General features: G+C 42.1%; 1 long non-coding RNA gene across 1 annotated transcript in view; it reads left to right on the forward strand.

Moving 5' to 3' along the window:
• Window positions 1-16,688: 16,688 nt before the first annotated feature.
• The window catches only part of LOC126278470 (uncharacterized), a 1,538,296-nt gene continuing 1,536,122 nt past the window's right edge, over window positions 16,689-18,862 (forward strand). Inside the window, exon 1 of the long non-coding RNA XR_007550707.1 lies at window positions 16,689-16,726. This is a non-coding gene — a long non-coding RNA (uncharacterized LOC126278470). The remainder of the gene's footprint in view (window positions 16,727-18,862) is intronic.

Consider the following 18,862-nt stretch of genomic DNA (forward strand, 5'->3'; position numbering starts at 1 on the left):
TAGTTGACTTACACCTTCTAGAGCACGTTGGGTGGCACGGGATACATGCGGACGTGCATTGTCCTGTTGGAACAGCAAGTTCCCTTGCCGGTCTAGGAATGGTAGAACGATGGGTTCGATGACGGTTTGGATGTACCGTACACTATTCAGTGTCCCCTCGACGATCACCAGAGGTGTACGGCCAGTGTAGGAGATCGCTCCCCACACCATGATGCCGGGTGTTGGCCCTGTGTGCCTCGGTCGTATGCAGTCCTGATTGTGGCTCTCACCTGCACGGCGCCAAACACGCATACGACCATAATTGGCACGAAGGCAGAAGCGACTCTCATCGCTGAAGACGACACGTCTCCATTCGTCCCTCCATTCACGCCTGTCGCGACACCACTGGAGGCGGGCTGCACGATGTTGGGGCGTGAGCGGAAGACGGCCTAACGGTGAGCGGGACCGTAGCCCAGCTTCATGGAGACGGTTGCGAATGGTCCTCGCCGATACCCCAGGAGCAACAGTGTCCCTAATTTCCTAGGAAGTGGCGGTGCGGTCCCCTACGGCACTGCGTAGGATCCTACGGTCTTGGCGTGCATCCGTGCGTCGCTGCGGTCCGGTCCCAGGTCGACGGGCACGTGCACCATCCGCCGACCACTGGTGACAACATCGATGTACTGTGGAGACCTAACGCCCCACGTGTTGAGCAATTCGGCGGTACGTCCACCCGGCCTCCCGCATGCCCACTATACGCCCTCGCTCAAAGTCCGTCAACTTCACATACGGTTCACGTCCACGCTGTCGCGGCATGCTACCAGTGTTAAAGACTGCGATGGAGCTCCGTACGCCACGGCAAACTGGCTGGCACTGACAGCGGCGGTGCACAAATGCTGCGCAGCTAGCGCCATTCGACGGCCAACACCGCGGTTCCTGGTGTGTCCGCTGTGCCGTGCGTGTGATCATTGCTTGTACAGCCCTCTCGCAGTGTCCGGAGCAAGTATGGTGGGTCTGACACACCGGTGTCAATGTGTTCTTTTTTCCATTTCCAGGAGTGTATATCTGAACTATTGTTGCCGGCGTTGATTTGCTATCGATTCTGATGAGAACAACCCCATCACTCAGTAGTTCTCTGCTGTACTTTTCTATTCACAACCAATCCTACACCCGCTACGCCATTTTCTGCTGCTGCTGTTATTACCGTATACTCGTCTGACTGGATATCTTTGTCTTCTTTCCCTTTCACTACACATCTAGAATTCGCCTGAGCAGTTCCATTTTCAGATTTTCTAGCTTCCATGCCAAGTTGAAATTGCTGACACTGCACAGCCTGACTCGTAGAACATTATCCTTTCGTTGATAATTTAATCGTTTTGTCACGGTCACCATCCCCTTGCCAGTCGCCTCCCGGAGATCTGAATGGGGGCTATTCCGGAATCTTTTGTCAATGACTCTTTCTCTGTTGCAGTCCACATGTCCTGTGGATATAAATGTCCTGTGGTTTCCATTGCCTTCTGCATCCTCATCTCATTGACCATCGTTGATCACTGCTAATTCTTCCGCCTTTAGAGGCAGTTTCCCACCCGAGGGGAAAGAGAGCCCCCCGAAACTCTGTCCGCTCCTCCGCCGTTTCTGACAAGGCCGTTGGCGGAATGAGGGTTTCTTCTTATGTCGGTAGTCATCGGTCGCCATAACTGGTGATTATTACTCCAAACTGCGGAGTGGTGGGTTTCTAATTCTGTACCGAGGACGTTTTGCATACTAGTCAAAGACGCTACACCTCGAACGGCATAAACACACATTAAATAGACAATCTCAACAATACCAGATGTCTTGGAGAAACAAGAGGTCCAATTGACGCACAAATTGACAAGCAAGAACTACCAAATTTCTGTCCATAAACAAATTCACACTTACAACGAACACCGATTCTAAGTAAGAGTTAAATTCATGAAATTCTGCGATACGAAAATCGACTAGACAAAGTCAGTGTGGAGCGCTGCCTGCAGATCATGGGACAGAAAAAATCTCCATTTTTATGAGATCTTCTCGTCACCATTGCGGTTAGTGGGTATACTGAAAACATTCGAACATTCAAGTTGTACGAGAACGATTGTTGAAATCTCCGTCCCGCTACCGAGATTTAGGTTTCCCTTGATTTCCCAATACAGTGCTGTGCTTCTGTTATTATAGATGAACTGAAAGAGGACGTCGAAATTCGAGAACAGAACATAGCTTACGCCTTTCGTGTAGCAGCTAGCTACCTTCCCAGCATAACTTCCCCATCTGACTTACAGCACTGCATAAACGATACCGTAGGCTCTCCCTCAATAAGACACCGCTTAAATGTTCGGAGTTATAATTAAGGACAACGGCACGAAGTATGTACTCAGCAGCTATGTACCACCAAGTATACTTCCATAGCGGACCAGATGCTAGCGGTTAAAGTTAACCAACCGGAATTCACACCTGTTACCACCGCGTAGAAGTCCGTTTTGGCATCTCGGCTAAGGAGGCGGATGGGTGCAATTTATCGAGGAATAAAATCTTAAATGTTAAACACTTTGTGGTTTCCTTTTAATGTGATTTCTGATGAAGGATTTGCATTCTCGGAAAATGGACTTAGCGCTTTGTAACAAGAACAAGAAAACACCCCCTCAGGCGTCAGACCATAACCCTATAATCCCATAAAAAAATACCAGTTCTGTTCAAAAAATTCCGAAACTTTTCCACAAAATTTTCCTGCTCGTACGTTTTGCTTATTGTGCAACGTATCCTACGATATATTCCCCTCCACAATTGATACACCAGTTTCAACTTCCGGAAGCAATCTTGGTATGCCTCTTGCTGGATCGCGCGAACCACCGTCTGCCAATTTTCTATTATCTCGTCTGTCGCTGCAAATCTTTATCCTTTCAAATGAGTTTTCAACTCGGAGATTAAAAACAAATCGGCAGGGCCCAGGTCTGCAAAGTACGGAGGATGAGGCAGCACGATGACTTCGTTTTTTGTGCAATGGTCGCGCACCAACAGGGATGAATGTGCGGGTGCGTGATGCAAGAGCCATGAATTGTCTCGCCACATTTCACGCCGTTTCCTTCTCACATTTTCTCTCAGACGTCGCAACAAGGCCCAATAGTACTATAGATTTTCCCTGTGGCACGAATTCGTGATGTACTAATCCTTCAGTCAAAGAAAACTATCAGTGCGGCTTTGACATTTGACCTGGTCTGACGAGCTTGTTTGGTCTTCGATAACCTTTCCCGGCCCATTGCGAACACTGAACCTGGGTCTCAACAATCTTACAGTGGACCCACGTCTCATCACCAGTTATAATTCTCTTAAGGAACATCTCGTTTTCATGTGCGTGATACAAAAGTTCTTCACAGACTGCGAGAAGAACGCCTTTCTGTTTTCGAGTCATGAGCCGTGGGACGAATTTGGCGGCAACACGAGGCATTCCAAGAGGCTGTGTCAGGATTTCATGACATGATCCAACTAAAATGTTTCATTCTTCTACACTCTCTCGCGCCGTTAGTTTTCAATTAGCACGGTCAATTTCTTCGACGTTTCTGACGTGAGTGTCGTAGGTAGACGTCGAAAAGTGTCCTAAACGAGGGTCATCTTTAATTTTCGTATGGCCTTTTTTAAACTGTGTGAACCATTATTGACACTACGTACGGTTTCCTGCATCATTTGGTGTGTCTCTGTAAAGTCATTCTTGAGTTTCACGCAAAATTTAATGATGACGAATTGCTCCTTTAACTCTTCCATCTCGAAACTCGCAATGTGTGCCACACAACGTTCTACTCAATACATCTGAAAATTATTTTTGATGGATAAATATCTTTCGTTGTACGTACAGTCTCGTTTAAGTCACGGTTTTGGTTCCACTGAGTTTAGTTTCGCGTCTGATTTCTGAAATAACGTCATGTATTAAAGTTATGAATCCGATTTAGAGAACTATATGATGAAAGTACTGACAAGTATTATTTTTGGATTTAAAAAAACTCAAACATAAATCAGCAATAGCGAAAGGAAATTAGTGTTTGTTATTTAAAAATGCTAGCCAGGATCAACAGTTAAAGAAACTTTTGATACATGAATTACAGCCACTGGACACTGTAGCTATTAAACCACAAGATAAGTACAGATCAGTGTTTCCTATAAAGCAGCTCTACAATCAACTATTTATATCTTGCAAAAATACTATAATTCGATAAAATGCAGATCAGATATTTACGTTTATCCTCAGTGTACTATTGTGGAACGTCGTTTATAATGTCCAGCACAACTACGTCGCTGACTAATCCTGACAGTAGTTTCACACCTCTATCGATATTGTACGGCTGCACTCCCACTGGAAGTGGGTAAAATTTTACTTTTTTTAAGTTCCGCTACTACAATAAGAGGACGTTAAAAACCTGACCACAATAATCATTAATTTACTCTACAAGGGAAGTAACTGCTATTATTAACAGTATTAATAAACAACAAATGTGAATATAGCAAAAGACTAATACAGAAAGAGAATCAAAAGTCTAATGACACAGCAACGAAGCTGAAAACAGCTCCCAAAAGATTCTTCTGAAATTATTTCACCAGAAAACACAAAAAACACCGGTTGAAGACTACTAAAGTTCCTAAATAAACCACTATACACAAACAATTAATTAGTACTTAGCTTTCGATGCGCCGCTACAGCTGCAACTGGTGAACGCGGAATGTAAACACAGGTAAGAGGTTACGTTGCTCGATACTAAATACTCACAAATATCAGGTCCCAACACAAGAAAGGCAGAGGTGAAGTCACTTATATAGTAAATATTATCACAAAAACCGCCCAAATATGTATCTGAAACCTAAAAATATATAGAAACTTAGAGAGCGATCTCGGTCACTCGCTTATGACGTCACACCAAAGATCAATGGAGAGAAATCTTCGGAAGTAAGAGCGATTTCAGTTGTGCCGCAGGGGAGTGTCGTAGGACCGTAGCTATTCACACTATATATAAATGACCTTGTCGATAACATCGGAAGTTCACTGAGGCTATTTGCGGATGATGCAGTAGTATATCGAGAGATTGTAACAATGGAAAATTGTACTAAAATGCAGGAGGATCTGCAACGAATTGACACATGGTGCTGGGGATGTCTGTTGAATCTCAATGTAGACAAGTGTAATGTGCTGCGAATACATAGAAAGGAAGATCGTTTATCATTTAGCTTCAATATAGCAGGTCAGCAACTGGAAGCAATTAATTCCATAAATTATCTGGGAGTAGGCATTAGGAATGATTTAAAATTGAATGGCCATATAAAATTAATCGTCGGTAAAGGAGATGCCAGACTGAGATTCATTGGAAGAATCGTAAGGAAATGCAGTACGAAAACAAAGGAAGTAGGTTATAGTACAATTGTTCGCCCACTACTTGAATACTGGTCACCGGTGTGGGATCCGTACCTGATACGGTTGATAGAGACCATTCGTTATAGGACCATTTAGTAATCGCGAAAGCATTACGGAGATGATATATAAACTCCAGTGGAAGACTATGCAAGAGAGACGCTCTGTAGCTCGGTACTTGCTTTTGTTGAAGTTTCGAGAACATACCTTCACCGAGGAGTCAAGCAGTACATTGCACCCTCCTACGTATATCTCGCGAAGAGACCATGAGGATAAAATCAGAGAGATTAGAGGCCACACAGAGGTATACCGACAATCTTTCATTCCACGAACTATACGAGACTGGAATAGAAAGGAGAAACGATAGAGGTACTCAAGGTACGCTCCGCCACGCACCATCAGGTGGCTTGCGGAGTTTGGATGTAGATGTAGATAAATAAGCTGTAGCAGAGCATGCTTTTCAGTCAGGAAACCAGGAAGTGAAGTTTTCTGAAAGAGAGACTTTATCTACAACATCAAATTATTATCCAGCACTATGTAGAGAAGCCATTGAAATTTATAAGCTTTAGGATAATTTTAATAGGAAAGAGGAAGCAATGAAACTTAGCAACATATGGACAGTAGTTCTGCAGAAACAGTGGACAGTTTTATCTTTGACAAGACGACACCCGATAGTTAAGTTTTATCTCTGACAAGGATTATCCTTGTTCATCGTGTGCTACATTGACATCACCCCCTTTCCTACAATATTTATGACGCTCCTGGACTTCCAATCGTTCATCAGCAAGACTCAGTGGAGGAGCACCTCTGAGAATGTCCAGGGCAGTCCTGGAGGAAACGTCAGGATCAGAAGAGTTTCTTGGACCACGACTTCACATCCCGAAAGTATTACCAGCAGCTAATTAATAACAGACTGGAAATTATAGTTGACTCCCTCTTATTGAAGGAACACTGTATTCAATACTTGTACTGACGATACTGTTAGACAATGGAAACAAGAATTTAACCCTTAGAAGAATTAATTCCTAGATACACACTTATAAATACAGTTTTCTTTGCTGATAATCACATAATTTTACAAAAGATAGGAGATTATTTACAATTTGCTCCATGTCGTTCCATAGTAAACCTCTATAACTTCATAGTATTAGAAAATGAAAGCAAAGTTAACAAATGGTTCAAATGGCTCTGAGCACGATGCGACTTAACGTCTGTGGTCATCAGTCGCCTAGAACTTACAACTAATTAAACCTAACTAACCTAAGGACATCACACAGATCCATGCCCGCGGCAGGATTCGAACCTGCGACCGTAGCAGTCACACGGTTCCGGACTGCGCGCCTAGAACCGCGAGACCACCGCAGCCGGCAGCAAAGTTATGGCTTTCAAAAACAAAGTACGCAGTGTGTTCTAAAATGATGCTTAATGGAGAATCAGTTGAACAGGTGTCTCACTTTCAGCTGTTACGATGTGATGTAAGTTATGAATATCATGACGACATTTCTAATAAGTTTCAAATGACATGTGGCTGTATGTGTAGTATGTTAGCCTTAAAACCAATAAATATACGAAGACAAAAATCAACAGCCGACCGGGGTGGCCGAGCGGTTCTAGGTGCTACAGTCTGGAACCAAGCGACCGCTACAGTCACAGTTTCGAATCCTGCCTCGGGCATGGATGTGTGTGATGTTCTTAGGTTAGTTAGGTTTGAGTAGTTCTAACTTCAATGGGACTCATGGCCTCAAAAGTTGAGTCCCATAGTGCTCAGAGCCATTTGAATAATTTGAACAAAACTCTACAAAATAATGCCAACACTTATGCTCACATATAGAAGTGAGACCTGGGAAACAAACTAAGAAAGACCAAAGAAGGATACAGTCAGACGAAAAGAAATTTTTAAGCAAAGTAATAGCGGTGTGCTCTTAAAGTTCAAATAAAGAATTCCGAAATAAGGAAACCATTAAATACGAGCATATTCTGCATGAATGGAAGAACAGCAAACAAGATAACAAAATTGAGGAAGCTTATTGAAAGGAATGGGCAGAAAGAATTGTCAAATATACAGTGTGTTACAAAAAGGTACGGGCACACTTTCAGGAAACATTCCTCACACACAAATAAAGAAAAGATGTTATGTGTACATGTGTCCGGAAAAGCTTAATTTCCATGTTAGAGCTGATTTTAGTTTCGTCACTATGTTCCTCCATCTACGCTCAATGGAGGATGTTATCATGATTTCATACGGAATACTCTCCTGTGCTGCTAGAACATGTGCCTTTACAAGTACGACACAACATGTGGTTCATGCACGATGGAGCTCCTGCACATTTCAGTCGAAGTGTTCGCACGCTTCTCAACAACAGATTCGGGGACCGATGAATTGGTAGAGACGGACGAATTCCATGGCCTCCTCGCTCTCCTGATCTCAACCCTCTTGACTTTCATTTATGGGAGGCATTTGAGAGCTCTTGTCTACGCAACCCCGGTACCAAATGTAGACACTCTTCGTGCTCGTATTGTGGACGGCAGTGATACAATACGCCATTCTCCAGGGCTGCATCAGCGCATCAGGGAATCCATGCGACGGAGTGTGGATGCATGTATCCTCGATAACGGAGGACATTTTTTGAATATTTCCTGTACCAAAGTGTTTGAAGTCACGCTGGTACGTTCTGTTGCTGTGTGTTTCCATTTCATGATTAATGTGATTTGAAGGGGAGTAATAAAATGAGCTCTAACATCAAAAGTAAGCGTTTCCGGACACATGTCCACATAACATATTTTCTTCCTTTGTGTGTGAGGAATGTTTCCTGAAAGTTTGGCCGTACCTTTTTGTAACATCCTGTATAATAGGCTGTGGACCTGTAGGAAAGAAAGCAATAGGAATACCAAGTAAGAGGTGGCTTTTGTAAATAACAGGCTGTACGTGTACTAGTTGAAAAGAAGAAGTAGTATTGCGGGTGCACTCACTTGGGACCACTGAAAACCATTCGCCAGAATCTGAGAATAATCCGAAGCAGCAAAGGATAATTATGTTTTTCCAGCCCTCCTATTAGCTGACCTCCTTTGGTGTTATCTTGAGGAAGGGTTGTGAATAGAGGGAGAGTGAGGTTCAGTGATAGGTGCATGAATAGAAAACAGTCCCTCAAGACTACCCATCTCGTTCGCTGTTCTAACAAGAGACGCGCATCGCAGTAACACGCGCCTGAGTCGCTGCCCGACACTTGCTCCTGCGTTAATGTTCCGCCCTTCACGTACGGCCTAGCAGTGACTAGCCGTGCTCCACGGTTCAACGCCGCCGCCGGCAGCCTAGCCGCGCCCGTTGGCAGGTTAATCTGTCTGGCCGCGCCTCCAGCCAGGGCCCAAGTCTGACGCTGCCGCAACCGAGCGGTTATTGGCTAACCGACAATTATCGTAAAATTTATCGGACGTTAATTTACGAAAACGCTGTAGCTTCCAGTGGTTTGGTGTTATCGGAATTTACGTCGGCAAATTCCGCCGATAACCTGGCACGGGGCGTCGGCCCCGTCCCGCGGGCCGTGCAAGTGATATTGTGGAATCATTAATGTGCAGCCTCCGTTTATGAGCCGCTGACAACAGCTCCCACGGCTCTTAGGTACTGGGCTCGGGCGGATACGGCAAAACAGTAACTTACTGACAAAGGAACGCTGTGGCCATCAGGCAGTAGGCACAAATTCTGACTTCTTTTTCAAAAAATGTTCAAATGTGTCTGAAATCTTATGGGACTCAACTGCTAAGGCCACCAGTCCCGAAGCTTACACACTACTTAACCTGAATTATCCTACGGGCAATCACACACACCCATGCCCGAGGGAGGACTCGAACCTCTGCTGGGATCAACCTTCTTTTTGAGAGGACTTCCTACGAGACGAATACTCAGGAAGTGGACTATCCTCTGTAGTACTTAAATTTCGGTCATAGAAGTATCTACCAGTCAGAACATACCTAACTGATTACTTCACCAGTTAAGGTTGTCCCCGACTGGATCTTAAGTCACACCTAAAGGGTTATCACTCTAAAGTGGCTATTTACTTCCCAGGTTTTTCACATCAAACTATATATAAATAACGTGAATGTAAATTTTCACTACATCCGCACTAACGCTTGCTCATTGACTTTAGAAAAGCTAGTCATCACTTGGCATGATCCAAAAGTAGCACAAACACCGACTTTTCTAAGTAAATTTGGAATGAAGAGCTAAACGGGCTAGAGACCACCAAACAAGATCTGTAATGTAATTTCTTAGACTTTCACGGCGATTTGATGACATCTCGTGGAAATCGGGTTTTCTGCCGGATATCTGGCAGAAAACCCGATTTCCACGAGATGTCAAGATCTGTAATATTTCTACCGCCCGTAATAATTTTACTGTTCAGTCTTGCCACAGTTCACTATAAGATAGGTTGTGCACCTCAGATAGGTATTCCATGATAATTTTGAAGTCTCTTTTTCGTTACTGAAATTAATCCTTTTGCACTGATGTCATCGTTGTGACATATTCACCTCGCCACCCATTTTTTCAACACTTCTATAATTTCCCATTATTCTGCTTCAGCCAACGTCTTTTGTTGTCACGATTATCTCGAGCATGGATATTTTAATGTCACCGTCAGGTGGCTTGCGGAGTATGGATGTAGATGTAGATGTAGAAGTAAAATATTAACCTTGGTTTTGTTAATGACCATATAGGCTCCTTGCGGAAAGTCCACAAAATAAATGCCTCTCATCTGAACCGCTTTATGTGGTTGGGTATTGTGAGCTGTTGCTATGGCGTTCATTACCTCATCAGAAACAAAATGCTTCCTCATCTTTGCTCTTTTTTCAGTAACTGACCTCCGTTAGAGCTATCAGTTTTTCTGTTACTCTCCTTTGCTGAATTATTCATGTTGTTGTACCGCCAATGAAGACACGCGTCAGACAGGCTACAACACTGCAGGAGCAAGCGGAATTGCATAATTTCTACGTGCAGTACAGTGACCGTGTAAAACATTCTTCACATATTTCATTTAGCCTACCATCTACTGACTTTCGTGGCATCATCATTGCAGAAAACCCTTCCAGTAGGTAAAGGCCCTGTTCGCATACCTCTAAATTAAATTGAAACCTCAATTTATGCAAAACTAGCGTGTATTCGCGTTAGCACAATACCCTTTAATTACATATAGCCTAACTATAGCGCACGTGCGATGCATTTCGTAGACCAAAGATCTACACTGTGTCTGTAAGTCAGAATTTCTTATTCCTGGTCCCTATGCACAAATGTGTTGCTTGTAATTTATTGAGAACTGATTGGCAAACTAAACCCAGATTTCTATTAAATTTCAAGTGCTACATCATTTTAAATTCGTTTATTATTAGAAGATAACTGACAGTGATCTGCTACAAATATTTTCTCTCTTCAAAAGTGACAAGCAGTGAATAAAAAATATTCTCTATTTTCATGACTGACATAATTCTAGTATGATTCATTACGACAAATAAAATAAGATGGGAAGATATTTTAATAGTGAAGTAAGCCTTGGACCAATTGGATCTTTTTTAAATTTTTTTTAATGGGAAATATGTCACGCTGAGTCAGTTTTTCAGGAAAGACTGAAAACCTCATCAAGACTAATGTAACGAACATGTATATTATATGGTTTTACGTAATTGGTTATTTGAAATTTGTGGTAATATAAGACAGGTATTCAACTTAACTAATGATGCTATGATTTATTGAGCTATAAACTTTGTCGATTAACGCCCTTTTTATAAAAAGTTCTAAATTACAAAAATTGGGTCAGAATTAACAGAATCTTGGTTCTATCCTTGAAAATATTTTTTCAGCTCTTTGACTAACACAATCTAACATCAGCCACTCTGAAAATGCCTGAACCGGGAAAAACTTAAAACCCAGCCACCAAGACTTTTTCTTTCTTCATAACTTCATACGATTGTTAAATTTCTTTTAATGAACTTATAGATTCATACAAAATATTGTTAAGAATTATAGTTTATATTTCAGATCACAATAATTACTAAATAATTTCAGTACTGTAATCAACTATGAAAAATTATTTCATTGTTCTTGTTCTGTCATTACCATGTTCAGTTGTCCAGTAAATAATTTCTGTATATAATTCCTTCAGCTCTTGTGGAATGTGGGTTTCAGTTTTCATGATGTCTTCCATCCTTGTTCTTGTAATCGGTATTTGTTCAGAAGGTTGTGGTAATGATGATGGTGCTGCATGTGTCTTTGAAATGCGACTCATGAAGAAGGTAAAGGTAAGGCAGACAAGATCATTTATTGTGTAATATAATGGAACACCTGCAGCCGGCCTTTCGTTATTATTTATTATATAGCTATTAAATTCGGTGATTTAGTACACCATCTTAAGGTCTTAACTGATGCTGAGGGAGTTAACTGCAGTCATTTACAACGTCCCATCAGTGACCAAAATTTATGAACTGTTATCCATGCACTGTACTAGCGATGTGTTAACTACCAACCGGAGACATTCAAGAAATCTTTGGATCGAGCCTCCCAGTCAGTTTAAGGCAGTACAAAGCCCCTTTAAAAATTTTAGGTAGCCTATCTAAGTAATTTCCGAAACAACAAAAACAGAGGACTGGTCAGATTATGAGAAACATGATTCAGTTCTTATTTCCCTCTTCAATGTGTACTACTTACCGAAAGCAGATATTCGAATATCATTCACAATTATCTGTATCAGCTGATCGTTAATGGATTCACAGTATAAATCTTGCCCTACTATGTATTTCCTGGACAACAGAGAAGTGCTTATGTAGCAGAACATAATATGAATAAATGTAAATGGACTTATTATTTATTACAGTTCTTAATGTCAGTTTAAGTTACAACGATATAAAAAAAGGAAATAAAAAAGAAAGTCATAGAATTTAATACAACAAAATAGCAAAATTAGGAACAGAAGTGCATAAATGAGATATAGGGAGATAGAGAATTACCAGTAATGACAAAAGTGGAAATGGAAGGAGAGGAAAGGATTGGCGGAAATTAAGGGGTAGACGACTAATAGTAGAAAAAGTTTAAACCAGAAATATAAGGTGAAGAAGCTGGGAAAGGATAGGGTAATGAGAAGAAAAGGGTAGGACAGAAACGGAGAACAGAGGTTAGAAAAGCAAATGGTTATGAAAATCATTCCATTGCATCTTGCCAAGGTGGTACCGCAAGATTCTATTGTTATATTTAAGAAACAGTCGAAGGTTGCTCAATGTTCTTTATTAATTCAAGATAAATAAAGAACACTGTGCAACTTACGACTTTTTTTTAAGTAGAAGCAAAGGGTTGTTAAGGAAGTGCTAGAAGCAGTCCTTCTCTTAAGCTCGTGACACAGAACATTTGTTTTTCTTAAACCCTGCCACTCTGGATCCTGTGATGTAGTGGAAACCCTGAACTTATCTGTCACGACACTGCTACGCCCAAGGAAATATTGTTTAGTTGGCGATTCGTAAACTGTTTGTTAATTATGGCTACGACAAATAAGTTGCTGCGTAGCTACAATAACATAGGTAATATCAAACCGTAAAATACAATAAAAAGGTACAATATTGGGATCACCCCGAGCGTCACATGCATCTGTAAGATTGGTTGGTTGGTTGGTTTTGGGGAAGGAGACCAGACAGCGTGGTCATCGGTCTCATCGGATTAGGGAAGGATGGGGAAGGAAGTCGGCCGTGCCCTTTCAGAGGAACCATCCAGGCATTTGCCTGCAGTGATTTCGGGAAATCACGGAAAACCTAAATCACGATGGCCGGACGCGGAATTGAACCGTCGTCCTCCCGAATGCGAGCCCAGCGTCTAACCACGCACCTGAAAGACTACCTGTCTCGATTGTAGTAATGCAACAAGAAATATAGTTTTAGTAATGGAGCGATGCAAATGTAAGTTGAAGCTGACCTGTAACTGGTGACAGAGAGACTGGAGTTGGTTTAAGGAATAAACTAGCAGAGTCACTTCTCTTCTAATACAAGACGAATATTCTCGTCGATTTACTTCAGAAAATGAGTTAACACTTGGATCTAATAGAATGAGAAAGAAAGATAAAAGATAAGCTCCATTTGCCAACGTCCTTATCCCCCACGTTACCCATACTACTATTCATTTGACCCCACATTATCTGACTTGAATCCCGTCTCTCATACTTCTAGCGTGAATTCAATGATTCGCACTGCGTAGTCCCTACACTGTTGATTCGTTGGTCATGGCAACTGATGACGAGGTGTGGTTGCAAGAATCACTCTTGCCTCGTGTGCATCAGTAGTGAACAGAATTATAATGCTACTGTAGTCTACCTCCATTGTCCATCTGTGGCCTGTTGTGAAGCCTGTGATAACTTGTAACTCCAATTGTGCCAAGCTGCAGCTTACTGAAACCTTTAAATTCCATAAAACGAGCTCTGTAGAAGCCAGACTGAACAGGAAGCTTGTCCTCTATTAATACTGAATAGAATTTTTCAGTATTACTAAGACGAATAAAATCTGCTGAGTTCGGAGTCTGCTGTCATAATTGTTGTGTTGGCAGAAGAGTCAACACCTTGCTACCAATGGAGGCCGAAATGCACGCGTTTTAGCTGACGCAGGCTGGCGTGAGGGGGGAAGGACTATACTGACGTGAGGTCTGGAACACGACAAGGAATTAGAATTCAGAAAGCAGACGTAATTAGTTTGATACTTAACTTTAATCCATTAATGATGAACGTCGCTCTTGACGGTACATGATTCACAATATTATCTGTTCAGAATACATTCATAGTAACTGAATATGGCGCCTTGCTAGGTCGTAGCAAATGACGTAGCTGAAGGCTATGCTAAACTGTCGTCTCCGCAAATGAGAGCGTATATAGGCAGTGAACCATCGCTAGCAAACTCGGCTGGACAACTGAGGCGAGTGCTAGGGAGTCTCTCTGGACTAGACCTGCCGTGTGGCGACGCTCGGTCTGCAATGTCTGATAGTGGCGACACGCGGGTCCGACGTATACTAACGGACCGCGGCCGATTTAAAGGCTACCACCTAGAAAGTGTGGTTTCTGGCGGTGACACCACAATAATGACCAAGTAAAGATGAAAATTGTGGAGTTTCGGGGTCTATCCGAGAAATGCCTTGTTTCCCCTCCATGGTTTCCAACCGAATTTGGAACAGTGAGGCCACGCCTCCACCACGACCAATCGCTGGGAATGCGTGAGATGCAGCTCCCAATCAAAATAATTTATAGTAATGTTTAGCCCTCCGCTTCCAACGTGTGTAGCATGGAAGCCCCAATCAGACTCGCCCCCTTTGAAAGCCAAAAATGTGTCCAAAAATCACGCATTGGCGGATTCCTTTTCCACAGGAGTTCATTCAAGTATCAAACGTATAATTGTGCGCCATTACGTCAGCCCCCGATAGGAGAGAGGTTAGAGCGACAGAATACCAATCCTATGGGCCCGGGTTCGATTCCCGCCTGTGTCGGAGATTTTCTCTGTTCAGGGACTTGGTGTTGTGTTGTCCTTATCATCACCATTTCATCCCCAACGACGCACAAGTCGCCGAAGTGGCGTCAAATCGAATGACTTGCACCTGGTGAGCGGTATACCCGACGGGAGGCCCTAGTCACACGACATTTACATTTTGGCGCGATTATCTGACCAAATGAGTCCAGAGCAGATGCTATAAGTGCTGAAAGCTCTTCCTCCTGCATTCCTCCTTCTTGGGCTTGGCTCAAAACAGCATTATCTGGCGCCTACTTGTGTGAACCCCGGAAGTCAAAACTAAAGTTAGTGTCCTAACACCACACCTCTGCATTGTCCGTGCGTTTCGTCTAAAGATGAGGTGCCTCTGCCGTTCTATCTGCACAGTGCTGATGCGACGACACCACCTGCTTCTTACAGGTCCCCGGCCACTCATGCAGTTTCTGAAACAACCAGCGTGAGGCCCTGGAGCATTCGTGTGTGGCGCCACACTGCCAGCCAACTGCCAGACTGGGACTCATTTAACTATTTGTCTCACACACAGAGGCGAGAGAACACGATTTTCGCTAGCACGCTACTCCCAGACCATCACATGCAGCACTCGAATCCCAGCTTCAAGATAAAGTTATGAAGTGAAGGACCATTACACATAGACCTATTAGCGACTCATTTACAGACAGAGAAAAAATTGACATTAAAATGTAAACACAGTAGCGTAAATTATAATTTACGTGATAGAAACCTTGAATTATATTGTGAGGAAGAGCCCTACACCGGTATAATGGAGAGAAAATTAGAACTGACAAAATTGGAAATGGCATTGATGGAGGAGATAGCAAAGAAAATACCACAGCAAAAAAATCTGGAAACCAAACTATAATGAAGGATAGGGAATATGGTGAAACATGTGAAACATAAACTGCAGAAAATTCAAATACTCTGTAATTGGACATCTGAAACACAAAATCAGACGAGTTACAGATAATATTGAAGATATTCAAAAAAATTGGAGCTTTGCAAGCAATCCAATATTTATGGAGCTCTTATTTCGGTAGCCCAGAAATCAATAGCCAGCATTTCATATGTAAAATGATCACATTACAAGAATTTATGAAGGACAAATGTTGGTCGCAAACTGAACGTAATGTGTCAAAAAAATGGTTCAAATGGCTCTGAGCACTATGGGACTTGACATCTATGGTCATCAGTCCCCCACAACGTAGAACTACTTAAACCTAACCAACCTAAGGACATCACACACATCCATGCCCGAGGCAGGATTCGAACCTGCGACAGTAGCAGTCGCTCGGTTCCGGACTGAGCGCCTTAACCGCGAGACCACCGCGACCGGCGTAATGTGTCACTGGGGAACTGTACGAATGAGGGCTGTAACTGAGGCATTATTGTACTTAAACACACAAGTTTAGGATCTCCTAACGATTCTTGAAAAGGTGCAAAAAAGAAAATTTGAGAATGTAGCCTGTTTTATACCATACCAATGAAACAGTAGTGCAAGTCAGTAACAGTAGCAATCCATCGTATTTATATGCAGACAACGCTACTGTAACCAGTTTCGTTGAAAAGTTTCATCTCTTGTTTTCTATTGGTGAAACAGTAGTTTTGTTAATTTATTTCTCTTGGCGAAACAGTTTATTTTATTTTTATTTTTATTCTACCGTCAGTGACAGTTCCACCTGTTATTAACGGTTGCACGAAGTAGTGTACAGTGACACACAGCTGATATTCATTGTTTTGTTACCTGCAGTTCAAAATAAATTTTTTTACACTAAAAAATTTTTTACTGTGTTTCAGATGTATGTTGAACTTTCCCAGACTGCTTGAACAGAGGTAAGGAAAATATCTTAATGTACACCTATACCAGAAAGCAGTATCCAAGAATAACGGAGAAGTCATTTCTCACTACGTTTCTTGCTTATCAAAGTACTACGATCAATTTTATCACCAATTTGACATCTCCATTCGAAGGAAGATTTCTTTTAATTGATGTTTATTTTTATTATTTTGGAAATTAATTTAAGGCGCTCCTGAGGAAAGATGTAGTACTTGCTCTTGAGAATCTATCGATTGTCATTTATTTGTCTACAGTGTAAACTGAAATGACTATAAACCCGTGAAGGTCATAACATTCTTAGAGGACAGCTGTTTGAAAGTGCCTGTTAAACGAGTTATGGATATCAGCTAATTCGTCTGCAAGAAATGAAGGACATTACGACTAACGTTTTGTTTTGAAAAGTTATGGAAAAGGAGTACAGTAAACCTATTTTCGAATGAGAAGCTGAATAAATATCATCACACATTATCTCATCAAAATTTTCCTGATAACTATCAGTGGCCATTAATTTAGGCTGAGTCCTCTTTGGACCTTATGACGACTTGAACTCAGTGATGGGTCGGAATGAATGTGGAGAAATGCCAGCCCAATCTTATTCAATAGCCGACAGCAGAGAGAGCAGTGTTGTTGGACACTTCGATCTGGATCGAAGTCAACGTTATATCTCATCCTAAAAGTTCCATTGTGATATGCTGGGGACACTGGTTAGATTATTCCAGCCTCACTGATGCTGCTTTATGACAGAGCGCAGTGTTCATCAACGCTGCACCCAATTGAGTAAAATGTGTTCACATCTTTGTGTATTTAGCGTTTTTTTAAGCACAATTAGGGAAACATACCCTAACCACTAAACGCAGCCCCATACCATGTTGGCGCTACACATGATCGCAGGTAACGTTCTCCAAGCACTTTCCAAACCCAGACATTTCTGTCGGACTGCCGCACGTTATATCGTGACACATCACTCGTTTCACATCGCTCAATGTCCAGTGGTGTTGCTCTTTACATGACCTCAAGTGTCGTTTATCGTTGACTGCAGAAATTTATGGTGAATGAAGAACTACTAGAGCATTGTGCATCACTCTTTTTAACTCCCTACGAACAGTTATTATGTTAGCTGAACAGCTGGTGATTCTTTGGACCTCACAAGTGACTCCGCCGACTGACGGCACTCGATTTTACCACCCTCTCAAACTGGTGACCGTTTCTGACCCTTAAGACATGAGGTCTTGGTTTAGTCGTGATTGTTCCTTCGCGTTTCCAATGCAAATCACGGGTCATCATTCCCACAGAACTTAGAACTACTTAAACCTAACTAACCTAAGGACATCACACACATCCATGCCCCAGGTAGGATTCGAACCTGCGATTGTAGCGGTCGCGTGGTTACAGACTGAAGCGCCTAGAACCGCTCGGCCACACCATAGTGCACAGAACGATTTGAAACATTTGGTAGATCTTTTCGTAGGTGACTGTCTGCAGCTGTCAAACAATAAAAAAAACATATTTCTGGCATCAGCTTAACTATTTTATGTTTATTTTCTATGGTGGAAATCTATGGTTGTACCACTAATGTACAACATTTTTCTCCTCGAAAATCGGACCCGGTAGAGAATAATTGTAAAATAGTACAGCAGATCGGTCGAATTCGCTTCTTCCAAATTTAATTGACACTTTTAGGAATCAAGTACGTTAGTCGTATGTCAGGCATTTCGTGAAGCACTATAAATGTGACACAGACTTTTAGGACAATTACGATGAATGTACTAACGGAAGCGTGGACGCTGTACTGAACTGAAATTCACAGAGTAGGGTATAGATATCTGCCCATTAATGAAAGGTAGGAAGACTAGATTTTATAATCCCCCCAAGAGACTGAAGTTACTCGCATATTTGGTGTTTATTGCAGTTATGAACCACAACATTTTACATTACGTCTATGATGTCTATACTTCGTCCTCGTGTACAAATTGCAGGCTGAAAATGGATGTATCGAGAGAAGTTGAGGTACGTATGTGGAATAGTGTTGATTTTCAGTAGCTGGATATGTAATTCGAAGTTAAGCTCTGTTTTGCTTGGTGTTCCCTCATGTATTGTAAACGTTCTGTTCATATTCGATACGGACACGTTAA

The sequence above is a fragment of the Schistocerca gregaria genome, chromosome 6 (genome assembly GCF_023897955.1).
Source record: "Schistocerca gregaria isolate iqSchGreg1 chromosome 6, iqSchGreg1.2, whole genome shotgun sequence".
NCBI classification, from domain to species: Eukaryota; Metazoa; Arthropoda; class Insecta; order Orthoptera; family Acrididae; genus Schistocerca; species Schistocerca gregaria.